Here is a 14560-nt window from a genome sequence, read left to right on the forward strand (position 1 = left end):
CGTTTCTTCTATCCCTAACAGCAGACTACAACCTGGTTTAAAACTAGGGTGGGAAAAGGGTACAGCATTCCCTGCTCCTCCTGCACACCTCACCTACCTACAGACTTTGCACCTCAACAGCCTGTTTGCAAAAGCCCACCTTCAGAGCCAGTCTTCCTCCTCTGAACATGACAGAGGTGCTGAGGATCCCAGCTGAGCCCTTTGCAGGCTTTGCCTCATCGCCAGGCCCCCGTGAGCAGCGTTCAGTCAGTGTGCTGGGGAATCCATGCTGCCACAGGTGAGTGCAACACTGTGGGTAATCAATTATCTCAGTTGCACATTGTTTTCATTCCTTGCCTATGCTTATTTCCCAGAGAGCTGATTATGTCACTCATTAACCTTCCAGACCTCTTTATTTTCTTTATGCAAAGAGCCGGCTTTTGTCAGGCCAGCACGTTCATATTTCGGCTGAGCTTCAAGAACAAAGAGTCCCCACTAATTCCTTTCTGCTTAGTCATACCCAAGTCACGTAGAAAGCTATTACCAAAATTGGTACAGAAAGGTTGCCAACTGCAAAGCTCCAGCCCAGCTGCGTGTGGTGAGATTTGCATATCAGCGAGCTGGGGAGAAGGCTCAGTGCAGGCAGCACTTACCGCAAAAGATGTTTTTGTTCATTTCTGTGAGTGAATGTTTGTAAAGTCAGAGCCTTTCCCAAAACAGTGGAGATAATCCTCCCATCTGACCTGTCCTCCCAGAAGCTTTTATCCTCTCTCAGCACTTATGTCAAGGCCAAACTAAGCTGGCATCTCAGTGGATTAAAATCCAGGATTTTTGGATTGACCACATGGAGGTATTTGCTTCTTGACAGTTAAGGAACGTGGTGCCATGAAAGCATCTGACGTCCCTTTTCACCCTACGTGTTGCAAAGCATCACATTGGAACGGTGCTACCGTGCAGTTGGCTGCTCAAGGTATGTGGCATGACTGCCCGATTCAAGCCAAGGTTAAGGCAGGCAGCATGTATTACAGCAGCACGGCAGTGGGGAGATATTCACGTCTAACAGGTCACAAACCACCCCTGCTTTGTAATATATAGAGGTTCTGTAGTGGTGATTCCTAGGTAGTGTCACTGCAGCAGCCACAGGTGGTCCTCCAGAAGAAAGTCAGGTCATCATCTCCAGCCTGCATTCCCAGCGTCTTCTCTAAAATTATCGAGGAAGATCCTCCACATAATTAGTTTTTTCTGAGTTAGGTTTATGTTTTCCAGTTTTACCTTAGAGCCACACAGACTAAGAGACCTCCTTTCAAATCATGTAAACTGACATTCTCACAGCACCACATGAATCCACAGCCCAGGATTTTAAGGAAGATTTTCATACGATTTGCAATGATACTCTTACAGCTGGTGCTGATGCATTTCAGAGGTAAGCCAGTATCCCACAAACAGTGCTGTACCTCAGCCTGAGCTCTTGTTCTGCTTGCACAGGGTAGCAGGTTAGAGAAGCTGAAGTGCTCCTAGTTACACCTGATGTTGATGATTAGATCCAGAAGACAGTGGCCTAAAACCATGGTGACACAGGACATAACAGAGTAACACCTCCACGGCTGCAGAAGTCATGACAAATGATCTCAGGAACAGAGTCATTCTCAACGCTTGATCCCTTGATTTGGTGTGGGGGAACACATTTAAGATCCCCTAGAACATCTTGCCTTCTTTGCCATGCATGTTGCACCCAGCCCTTCTCAGGCAAGCCCTTGTGCCTGTGTAGGTTTGTGCCTTAGGGTTGCTTTGCAGAGCTGGGTGGGGTATGCTCCTGGTTGCAGCTTCTCTGCCTGCAGGAATGTGTGCTCTCCATGAACTGTCATCTGAATAGTTATTGTTAAAAGTGCCTAATGTTAACTAAGATTTGTGTTACATCATCCGTCTGTAGCATATATACCCCTTCCTTAGGTGGCATCTGTCACCACGTAGATAAATAAGATGCCTCCCAGGGCTGCCACAACTCATAATTTTCACACCTCTCTCATTATGCCATTAACCTAGGGCAGATCATCCTCCTAGTATTTCTGCTTATCCCTCTGACATAGCTAGACCAAGGCTTTGCTATATCATGTCCAGACAACCATAGCACAATGAGGCATCTGCTGCTGCGTGCAATTAGCTGTGCAAAGCATCCTGTCTTGCTGGCACTGAATTACAAAGGTTTGAGCCTAAAAACATGGTGATTTGAACAACTGCAAAAGCAGGGTAGAGGATGACTGAGCCAGAGCTGAGCCTCCAAAGCATTTAACAGCCCCTCTCAGCTCATAACTTATCAGGGCAAATGCTAACAGTAGGTTCAAAATCTGTTCCTGATGGACTCCTTTCCCTCTTGCTATGCATGGGCAACAGCATTAGGTCCTGCTAAGAGTACAGTGAGAGCACTCAGAGCTGTGCTGGAAGTTGCAGGGCTATCAGTAAAAGGAAGAGTTGACCTTCTGTGCTTTCCATACCAAGTCAGATCAAAACTGAGTTTGGAAAGACTTTTCTGAAACTAACTTTGCACAATGGACAGACCTTCAAAGGCAACAGACAACTTCAAATGTTTTGATTCCTGGGTGTCCAGTACTTTAGAGGAACATGGGTTTGGAGTGCAATGGCAGACCCCCTCTAAAGGCAAGTCCATCTAGTTGCCCACCACTAGACGCTCAAACCAATGTCAGCCAGACTCTTCAGTCATTTTGATGCTGTGAATAGTCTTTTCGATAGAGTCACCTTGTCCAGACTCTTGGGCCCTCTTTGATGTAGGCTCTTGAAAAAGTCTTGGATTTTGAAGAACAATTAGTAATAATACACATCACTCTTCTCTGTACCCAATTTTTCCCTTTCCTTTCACAGACAATAAAGCTCTAGCTGACCCCAGGAACAGGTGTCCTGCACATGCCATTCCAGTGGAAGGCCTTGGCTTTTAATTTTGACACTCTCACCCTCTGGTGGGACTGAAAAGGGGAAGCTGTGCCTATCTTTCCTCCAGAAATCAACTCTAAGGAGTGGTAACACCCAACTACCCTCAATTTGCAGTCCAACCATGCATGGCCTTCTACAAACACCAACTTCATCCTAAGCATCTGCTTCTGTTTTCTCAGACTGATTTCTCCTTACTGTCTCTAACCCTGTGGGGACAAGTTTGTCCTCCACAACCAACCTTGCATTACACCTACAAACACTAGCCTTCTACTCTTTCAGCTAAAGAATTTCTTCAAGGATTTGGAAGCAAATGTGTGCTATCGTGTATGGAGCTCTGTATGTGTTACGACTGTTAATGTCTACAGTGATGTTAGATTTCAATTTAGAGACACAGGCAGCCAATTTACGTTCACTTCATTGCAGATTATTACAGAGGGAGCACACGCACACACACTCACATGCTTCTTTCATGAAAACCACTTTTGTTCTTTCTTGTTTTGTTCTCTTACACAATAAAAAATCCTTCTGGCTCAAAGCACCTTTGCTCACCATGTATAGAGAAACACACGTTTTGCCAACAACTCTCCTGAAGAGACACCCTGCAGGGATATCCTGTCTACACTTTTCCTATCGTTAAGCAGAGGGTGGAAGTCTGTATTTGGGGAGCTATCAAACACCCACTCTGTTTGCCACTTTGCCAATGTTATCAGTGTTTGTCCCTGCTCTGTTATGTGTCCTTCAATGTACTGCTGAATTCCTTTCCAAAATGTCATAAAACAACAGGGACAAGTCTGTTGTTTTAGGAAAGAGGAGAACAGTCTGAGTGCAGTGGAGAATGTTTATGCCATGGGGATGTGCACGTACCTCGTGTAGGATGTCTGCCATGCAGCAGCAGAAATATGAGTGTCAAAAGGCCTGGGGTGTAGACAGTTTTGTGTGCACTCCTTTGGAGGAACGTCAGCACCTAGGAACCTAAAGCACCTACAGTGTTAGGCGGCAGCTCAGGTTTTAGGTTTCTCAAGGATGCCTACATGCTAGGCTTGAGCACTTAATCCCCTCTGGATTTAGCTCTTTGGACATGGTGAGCTGCTTGTGCACAAGCCCTGGAGAGACGCTTAAACTAGGCGTTCCCCACTTTCTGTTTTTTTGGCAAGACCTGATCCATTAGGCATGTGCAGAGCTTGCCAAACCCACACAAAAGACAGCAGAGACGAGCCCTCAGACATGTGTGTGTACTAGTAGACTCAAAGCCCAGTGGTTACAGCACTTTCCTGGGCTGTGGGAGAGGCCAAGTGTGAATAACTTTACCTGTTTTATGCTGCGGTTATTAAACACAGAGCCCTCTTGGTAGGAGACAGTGAGGTTATCTGGGATGGAATTTTCACATCTTTCCTTATATTTTGTACAACTAATTAAATACTGTCTAAAGTAGAAGCTTGGAAGTAAGTAAGTGGGCTACTGGATAGAGTAAGAAGGGAGGGAGAGACCTTTTTCTTCCAGGACCTCATTTATCACAGGAAACACTGGACCTGTTCTCGTATTGATCTTCTGGGAAATGTTCATAGTTAATTCTCCTCCTGGTTGCCTAACTAACTCCCTTCTTTGTATTTCCCACTAATGTAGGCAGCCCTCTGTTCAAACTTGGTCTTCTCTGAGTCCTGACTCCCCCTTATGCATGGCAGCACTTTGTGGATTTACCATCTGAGACAAAAGCAACTTTGAAAATTCATGTTTCTAAAGCACCTTTATCTTGCCATGCTGGCAGAATGCCTAAAATTTTAAAATCTTTGTTTTGGCATTTCCCAGGGCCCTGGAGGAAGCTTGCAGCAGAAAAATGGGACTGAACTCAGTTTTCCAATGTAGTGGATTTGTAGTACTTCATAGTCATCAATTTAGCAAGCTTAACAACTTCTGTGGCAGACAGATGAGGATTATTGCAGAGAGGAAAATGAAGGGGCGTGGAAATTTGGGTATGTGGGAGGGCTGTGAGAAGCACATCTGACTTATGGCTGAGCCAAGCTAAATCTGAGCCCACTGGAGAAAATGGTGAGAGGGATTGACTTGGGGCCATGCAGGAGGCAGGATGCTTCTCTGAGAGGGGAAAGGAAAGAAGGAGGAGTGGTGGAGGGATGGGGCTTGCTGAGTCCCTGGTGTGGTAGGAAGCTGCAGAGGGAGCATGGAGGACTGCAGCCATGGCCAAGTGGAGGAGAGCTCAACAGAGGTTACTGGGGATTATGGAAGAGCTAGGTGGAGATATGGCTCAGGCCAGTCTACTGTCTTGTTATTTGGTTTTCAGTGAAAGTATCCAGACCTTTCCTTAGTAAGAGCCTGAAAAAATGAGGCAGTGCCACCCCAAGGACCGCTGAATTTCCTGACACATCCTCAGGCTACGTCCCTATTTGGAGGTGAAGATGGGATTTAACCAGGCTCTTCCCTGCATCCAGCACTCTAAGCTGCATTCAGGTTCTAAGTATCCATCCTGATCAGATGTGAAAAGCACCCCTAGGCCTTCTGGTTGGGCTGAGACTAGCCTGCTCAGCCATCCCTTAGCTTATCACTGCAGACCGCATTGATGAGAACTGGTGTCTATGTTTGGGGCTGATCTTTCCCCATCAGAGGAGCTTCAGCACATGGTATTAGCTGAGCCATAAGCGGACAGCAGATGAATCAAGGTGGGTGGCAGGTTTGGACTTACTCGCAACTGACAGCATGATGTAGTCTCAGTGGTCAAAGAGAGGAATTTGCCTGGAAGTGGCTAAGGACGTTTTTGGCTCTCCTTCCTCATGGGACCCTGAAATCCTCTCTTCCCCAGCCTCCCCCCAGGGCTGAGCTCCTCCATCAGCTGCTGAGACCCCATGACCTGTGGACAATGCTGAGCAGGAGGAATGTGCATCTCTGCGTGATTCATGCCAGAGAAAACCATCCCGTAAACACAGCAAAGGCTATTTTGAGGAATCCCTCAAGTATAAATAGTAACAGCTCCAGGGGAGCTGAGTTCTCTCACCTCCTCTGCTACTCATCTGCCTTGTTTTCTCCTAGACTTTCTATTATCTCCAGTAACAAAGGAGATGGTTTGTGGCATCCAAGAGATGTCAGACATAACTAATGTGCGGCCTTCAGAGCAAAACCACTCAACGGCAACACTGTGCTCCCTGCTCGGCAGCTGCTGTTGGAGACCTGGTCTCTGAGCTGGGGTCAGAGAGCTCAGAACCATCACAGACAGCCAAGGAGTTTCTAGAATAAATAGACAAAACAACCAGTGGCAAGAAAAAGGACAAGATTTCCTTCTTTCTCTTCTCCACCATTTTTATATTGGGAAATTGAGACAAAGTTAATATTAGAAATGCAGCTACTTTGGGGGATTTACAAACACAGCTAATATTGTTAAACATCCTTTACAAATACACTGATTGTACTGAAACCAACGCATTAACAGCAAAGCCAACAAAATTAAGCATTGTTATGAATTTGCAGTATCTCATGTCTACAGTTTTGGAATGGATTATTTTGCTATTCTGTTTAAATTTACTTTTCAAAGTGAAACCTTTGCCTTAATATACTAAAATTCTGTTTAGGAAACCAAACAATTGCAACTGTTTGCTCAGAATAATACACCTCTGTGACCTGAGATAATATTGCTTATGAGATTTTTTTTTTAATATGAAATTCCTAATTGGTTTACATCATTTTATGTTGGAATAGAAAATTGCAGAATTTCTAGTGAAGCAGAAAATCTGGTTGCTACCCTTAGCTCTGATCCCTCTGGACTTGCAGTCAGATACCAATAGTTACAGCATAAACCAGCCTGTAAGAATGAAGTTTCATGGCAAGCTGGTTAACCAGTAACTGAAATTATGGTTACATCTGTCCAAGGGCAGAGACATACAGCAAAAAGACACTGCTAGCATAGACTGATCCCTTGCCAAGTTTGTGTTGTGATTCCTCAGCACCTAATTACTCCTACTTTAATTAAACTTTCTTGTAAAACTTTCGTTGTTTCCTTCCCTAAATGATCTGCTTCTGCAGACTGGAGTCTCTCATCTCCTACCAAAATTGCAAATAGAGCTGGATGGAAATTATTACCTTCTTAGTTTGCTGGAAATGTGTGGTGGTTTTTTTTTTTTTTTTCAAATCAAGTATTCTGATTTCTTTTAAAAACAAGATGTTTTTGAAAGTTGCAGGTCTGATTAAAATGTTGCATTTTGACAGAATTTTTTTTCCATTACAATATTGACTCCCCGAGTAAAGAAAATGAAATCAATTCAATCATTTTGCAACAAATTGCGAGCTGAGAGCTGAAATAATTTTACTGAATGTAACAAACTGTCCGATTCAAAAGCTCTGGACTTCATTTCTTACTCTACCCATAATTTGGGGGGAAAACTGAGATATTCTCAGTGTTCAAATTTTTCAGTGTTCCAGCATCTGCACTGCTCATTGGAAAACCTTTGTAAACCCTTCAGATACTGTCATGGAGTTGTACATTGTTCAGAACAATGGGATCTGTCCTCTAGGTGGCACAAATCAATACATCGATACATCAATAAACCATATCAATAATTAATAATTAACCACATGTACAAGTGCTGAGGTTTAAAGGGCATATGCTTGCATTTTCTTTGTTTTCCTTGGTTTTCTTCAAACTATATTTAACTTCTGCCTTATTCTCTGTATGAATTTCTGTCTCTAACCAATCTTTGCAGCTTACTTACCTGAATACTTACACCCCATATCTCCCCAAAAGAATAACCTAAAAAGAGAGATCTGGAATGGATATAAGCTGCTGGCCAAATAAAAACTAGTTGCTTAAAGGGGACTTCAAGCATATGTGTCATCTGTTGGTATCTCAACTGGATACTGAATATTGCTGTGTCTGCAGCCTGGAACACCTTGGCATTTGCAGAAAGCAGCTGTTGCAGAAAAGGGTATTTGCACCTATCCGGGTGGTAGGAACCCCACTGAACTTGTCTCAGCTGGAAATAGTTATGTTACACAAGCTGTTCTCATGCACTTGCTGCAAAGGATAGGTATCATAAGGCAGTTAGCGATAGAAGACAGCTCCGAGGTGGTGATTAATTGCATTACACCTATTGTAATTATAAATTCCAGGTCACTCATCATTCTGGAAATCTGAAGGAGTTCAACCATCAGGGTGGAGTAAACACAGACATCCATATTAAAGTGTTCCAATGAACACCCAACGTACAAGGAATGTCTCCATGGGGCTGTCTAAACACACACTGCACTTTTCTTTTCTTGCCCTTTGGGCACAGAAAGTATGTAATCAGAGAGGCACACAGGACAGAGCTGTAATTGTCATTCAGTTTAACTCTATAAAAAAACTTTCTTGCCTGCAAATGTTTCTCTTTGATGCAACTTTTCCATTCACAGAAAAAGGGTTAACATGCTTTGCTTCCCAGGTAGTAAGGAAGGAATAGGGTAAGTACACAGCCTTTGGAGTCCTTACATTTCTGAAAGAAGAAATAGCTTGTGCTGAAAATATTCAGCAAATTTCTTGGTGTGTGAGATTTGCAAGTTTTTACCGGTGCATCTGTCTGCAAGAGCTCCCACAGCAGTATGGAAGGGTGTCATGAGGAGCACATTTATTATGACTTTAAAATAACAACTGTAAAACCAGACTAGATCAGGTCTGTCGTCTGTGTCAGTAACCAGTAGAAGATGCTGAAGAGGAAGGTGGACAAGTCTTGCCATAAGGGATAAGGTATGGCCTGCTCCTGCTGTAGGTCTCATCCAGGTCTAATATAATAGGAGAGCCCTGATGCATGAAGTTGAATGTCCCTTCCAAAGCTGATCATACATCCATATATTCACAATATCCCCAGTTTATCTAGTGCCTTCCTGGACTTAATTCCAACTGATGTCCTAGAGGCAAATCTTGCCTCCCCCCACTCTTTTATTTTACTGAAGGACTAGTTACTTTGCTATAAAATTTATTACACTTGTGTAACATAGTGATCATCACGTTAGACTACAGACAGAGAGCTCAGTACATTTCAAAGGTCTCTGAGACATTAAACTCATTTTTCCCCCTTCAAAATGACCTGAGAATCACACCTCCCTTTCACTGCCCTTAAGTTTTCCTTAGCAGCTTCCTGAACTGCAGCATCGCAGAGGCCTCCTTCTGCCTGACAGGCATCCCAAGACAGTCCATCATTGCCATAACCCTGGTGGTACCAAACTTGCCCTGTTCAAATGACTTTTGAGACCTCTAGTCAAAGCGGAGAAGCACTGCAGAAAGGGAGCATGATTCTACTCAATGCTTGCCCTCCCCCTTTGCTGTCTTGTAGCCACTCACGGCTGCTGTAAATTTAAACTCGCACGCAGGAAAGCGCTACCATGCCCTACAGAACAAAGCCTATGGTATGAGATAATTCATTCTTGCAGTTCACTAGCGAGGATGCCAGGCAAATATCAGCCTTGTTGTAACAGGCTGGCTCAAGGCACATGCAAGGTCGGCAAAGGGCAGCATCCTGCCAAGGGGTCAGTGCTGTTGTGGGGACAGACACCTTCTGCATGATGCTACAAGCAGGCTGGCTCTCCTGGATGTGAGAGGTGATCTATGCAAAGGCCAGCCCAGCCGCTGCTGCCTGCCCCCTTCCCACCTCACTGGGAAGGATGGAGATAGGAGCCCCAGGTTGCAGGGCACCATCTTCACCTTCCTGTCTGACCCCCACCTTCTCTCACCACTTTCCTGGGGAGTTTTCTGCCTCTGCAAGAGAGAAGCCTTGTGTCTGTGATATGGGGAGATGGAGGCAGCAGGACAGCTCTAGCAGTTTCAGATGGCAGTCCCAATGCCTGGGGCCAGGCTACCTCTCCCCATGTCTGTGAGGGACACTGGGTTTCTCTGGAAACTCCTAGGATGGAGAAAATACACAAAGATCTGGAAACAGGGACCAGAGTAAACAATCCTTCATGGTATATTCAGGTGTTGATAATGCAAACCACAGACAAACATAGAACAGGGACAAATCTGTTATCAGTAAACCATGCAAACACTCATGTCTTAATGCTTCTTTTCATCAGGGCTGCCATTTCATGACTGGCTTAGACTCCTCGAAGTCCTTTTTGCTGTTGAAAGAGTAATCCCACGTCCAGCTTGGCCAAGCAGTCCCACCTCCCCATCGTACTAACAGCAACCTTCATGTAACAAAACAAAAGTGACAGCCCCGAGTTGGTGTACTCTGCAGAGAAGCTGACTGGGGTCTTGCAGAGCAAATCTTGGAGAAGTGAAAGCAGTCTTGATTTTCAGTAATAGCCCAATAATGATTGAAAGCCATCACAAACTGTGAGGATTGCCTGGCTACCCCAGTCCTCTCATGGGATTAGTCCCTGTCAAAAGAAAGGAGCCAAAGGGGAATTCAGGAGCTGCTTCAGAAAATGTCTGGGTGCTGCAAGTGAACTTCAGGTCACTCTCCACAGAGCTGACTTTAAGCCAAAATAAGAAAGAGAGTCTGGGATCTTGAGGATGCCCTTGTATTGCTCATGTCATTTAGTAGCCTTAAACTTGGTTGAAATCCTCCAAACACCACTGTTTGTGCAAGACTGTGTCTCCTAAGCTCCTTGCCATTCTCAGCACCTTTGAAACTGCAAGGACAATGCTCCATACTGATGCTGTGTCAGCTCCAAGTCCTAGATAGCTAATGAGACTTCTGCCCCTTTGCCCTTACAAGCATCCAGACCCTTGTGTGTACCATTCTTCACTGTGTGAAATATATTCTTCAGGCAGCCTTGTGCTCAGCCTCCCGGCACCACCACTGAAATTCCTTGTAGTCAGCAGAAAGCAGTGATTTATAACAACTGATGTGTTGATCTGGGGGTGGGGGGCGACGAATCTCCCAAAGGAAGCTTCATTTGACAATGTCTCTTTCCTATACTTCCTAACAGGGACTCAGTGGGGGGATGATCAACTGTGGAAAAATTTTGCTAATGTCCCAGGACAAGAATTATGATTATTTGCTGGGCTTCCATCCACCGTGGGGAATTCTGGCTCGTGACATCACCCTATTGTTCCTGCTGGTGCCAAGAACATGCTGGGATCCCGCCTTCTCAATGGTTAAAGCACTTTCCTGTTTGCTCGTTCCTTGTTTCCAAACAGCACATTTCATGAATGCTGCACGGGACGTCTCTTTTCTTGAGCTGTTTTGTCCCTTTCGTCATGTCTGCCTGGAACTCTTCACAATGAAGTGAACAATGTATTCCTACAGTCAGAAACAAAAGGGAAAAAATAACTGCAGGAGGCAAAGCCCATCTTTGGCATTTAGGACCCTGTGTATGCCTTTGTTCCTTCTTTGGAAGCCGTGTTTGTGTAGCATGGACCCGTCCCTCTGCTCCAGCCTGTTGTTTTTCTTAGTGATTTTGGTGTGGTGATAATGCCAGGAGGATTGGCCCTGGGAAGCAGCAGCCCCTGCTCTTTATCAGGGGAACAGGGACAGTTGCAGGAGCAGTGCGGCTTCTCTGCATCTAGAAGGTCAAGGAGAACCACCGTTCCCAGGCCGAGTTGAACCCCCCAGCCCATAGTACAAAGTGCGATTGAACATTCAGCCTAAAATGAGTAGCTACTCTTGAAACCACTATAGTTAGACACCAGAATGATACTCTGTGGGGATGGTTGATGCTGAGACAGCTGTTTCACTCTATGTCTGGACGTTCTTCTTCGCAAGCCTAAAGGCAAATTACTTTTTAAAAAGTCATTGGTCTTTTTCACACAGAAATTCTGTAGCTCTGGACAAAGCTCTCAGAGCAGGGTCAGTTCAAAGCAGTTCTGGTCAATGCAATCCCAACCCCACCTCTCCTCTGCAGGGTTCCTACATCCCTGCAACAAACAGAGTCTTTTGTCCATAGCCCCACATCCTTTAAGATCTTTGAAACACTGGTGCCAAACATCCACATGTGTGCTGGTCAGGTTTGTGCCTGCCCAACACAGTAGGGTATTTCCTGGAGAAAAAAATTAGTTCAAACTCCATTCAGTAGGCATATATGAACAAAAGGGTGCAACACTTGCTCTGTTTTTTGTGACAGTGTAAATCTCTTGGGATTTATGAGAAATGAAGAAAACAAGTGACAAATCTTGGATGAAAGGTCGGGTTTGTAAAGATGTTTTTGCACCTGGCATTAAAGGCAGCTACCTAGCAAATATCTGGGCACTTGTCTTCTTCTAGCAACACAGTAAGAGATCTTTACAGACAGTTACATGTAGCTTCAGGCACTTCTTCAAAATATAAGCTAAGTGACAAAGCTATGGCCACAAAGGGAGTCTGGTAAAGGAAATAGCTTGAACCATATCTCCAAAAACTCAGGTTAACTTGAGACTCTTCTTCCTTCCTGGAGACATGAGGGGGTCTTCATGTGACAAAGTTCTCTGCTGACCCTTTCAGTAAGTGAATCCTGGGAAGCCATATTACTGTGGCTCTGTCTTATACTTCATGCAAATGACTGGTAGTACCTTTGCTAGGAGCCCCTTCTTTAAGCAAAATGATGTCATTTATTACCCAGCCTTTCCTCTGTGTGGGTAAATACTGCTGCGTTACCTTCCCCACGTCGAGGATATCTTCTTTCACCCTGCAGTGACCAGAATGAGGACCACAGAAACTGGAGCCAAGAGAATTTAGCTTATCATTGAACTAGCATCTGGAATGTCACACAGTATCTGAGCTCTGACATAACTCTGAAACTTGGCACAGCTGGAATATGGGCTGTAACAGGTAATGCTGCTATTGTATTTCCCTGTTTTCTTTAGAGTGATTGTTGCATTGGTACAGAGGTTAAAAACTTCCCTCTACCTGTTTGCCTCTCACACTGAAGCTTTATTTTATCAGTTATAACTTTGTTTTCTTATTATTTTAGAATAAAATTTTCACTGTTCCTGCTTTTCTCTGCCTAACATGTCCTCGACCCTGCAATTTTAGCTCCGTTCCTAGATGTACATTTTTCATCTGCTCTGGCCTCCTGTGCCCTCTCACTTTATCCCCACTCGGTAAACAGAGCTCTTGACAGTACCTGCACTCTCATGGGCCATCATAGTCAGAGTTTGGTGAACAGAGCAATAATTTCCCCATAGCATATCTTTTTGATCCCACTGTGGGTTTTCCGCTGCACACATCTTCTGCATGCATCTTGCATGAATACAGAGAGGGATTCACACTGCTGCTTGGTCTGAGTGAACATTAAAGCCTCTTGTCGTTGTTTGCAGGAATGCAATCATAACCCGTTTTGCTTCCATGAGATGCTGTGAGCAGAAGCTATTGCTGAGATGAAAGCTGTTTTCCACACTGGCTTACTGCACTTTTTCTTATTTCTCTTTCCATTCCCCATGCACGTGTTACACTTTGCATGAGACCTCACACTGATTCACTGTAATTGCCATCATCTTGCATCTGTTCATGACAACAGTGCAATAAACCCCTAAACTGTTCATTGTAAACAAATAAAAATACACTCCCTTTCCTACAAAGCCTTTAAAAACATCGTGAGAAAGTCAAGTGCGGTAGTTCTTTGTTGGCTCTTCTAACCTGCTCAGGCTCCTAGGCGTACTCCACTCCCAAGATTTACCCAAGATTTGTGAAGCCAGGAGCTGCCTCTCTGAGCTGGAGTGGTGGCCCCAGGGGATACGGGGTGCCTGGAAGCTGTTACCCATCCCTGTTGTGGTCAGTACGCAACGCTTCTCTGGAGGACAGTTTCCTACTTCTGCATGACACACACGATGGGCAAGATGAAGCTGCTTTGCTTGTCTCCTCATGCAGGCCAAGAGGTGACTTCTATATTCTTTGTACCCTAAAAATGTGCAGATAGTGTTGAGTATGCCATCATTAATGTTGAAGCAAAATCAGAGAGTGGTCGGACAGTTTTCTTGCAAGAAATTTTAACTGCTGAACCTAGCAAAAGACTTTATATTGATTTCATAAAAAAAAAAAAAAAAGACAGACAAAGCGGGAACTTTCATTCAACAGTTGTATTTTCCTGAACTGAGTAACACTTTTACTTGACATTTAACTTGTCTTGAATTCTACCTAGTTCACCCAGGGGAAATCAGCTTTCCCCTGCAGACCAGGTTAGCCTGCTAAACCGTCTGGTTTCACTCGCCCAGGTTTTGCCACGACCCGGAGGAGCAGCCCGGGGGAGCCTCTGCGGGGAAGCGCCTGGGGGCGGCATCCACCCCCACGCGTGGGGCGGCCGGCGGGCAGCGGGCTCCCACGGCGGCAAGCGCTGCCTGCACCCCTCCCGCTCCATCTGCCGGCGGCGGCTGCAAACTACCTCCTGCCTTCACCTGCTGCCGGCAGGCTCCGACCCCCGGCCCCGGCTAACCCGAACCCTAACCACCCCCCCGGCTGGGGGGCAGCGGCAGCAGCAGCCGCAGCCCCCACTCGGGACCGCCAGGGGATAGAACACACACACAACACACACAACCCCACACCCGCGGAGCAGCGCGCACACTGTAGCCCCACGCACGGCCGCCCCACGCCGCGTCGCCTCTCCGCCACCTCCCGGCAACTTTCTCCCCGCCCCGTCCCGACCCCGACTCCGCGCTCCCCTGCCCCTCGCTGCGCGGGGAGGTGGAAGGGCCCACGCGTGTTTCGCGCAGCCCGCGGAGCGGCGGGGCTGGCAGCGGGCGGCGGGG

Source organism: Haliaeetus leucocephalus, unplaced genomic scaffold (genome assembly GCF_000737465.1).
Source record: "Haliaeetus leucocephalus isolate CR32 unplaced genomic scaffold, Haliaeetus_leucocephalus-4.0 Scaffold517, whole genome shotgun sequence".
Classification (NCBI taxonomy): Eukaryota; Metazoa; Chordata; class Aves; order Accipitriformes; family Accipitridae; genus Haliaeetus; species Haliaeetus leucocephalus.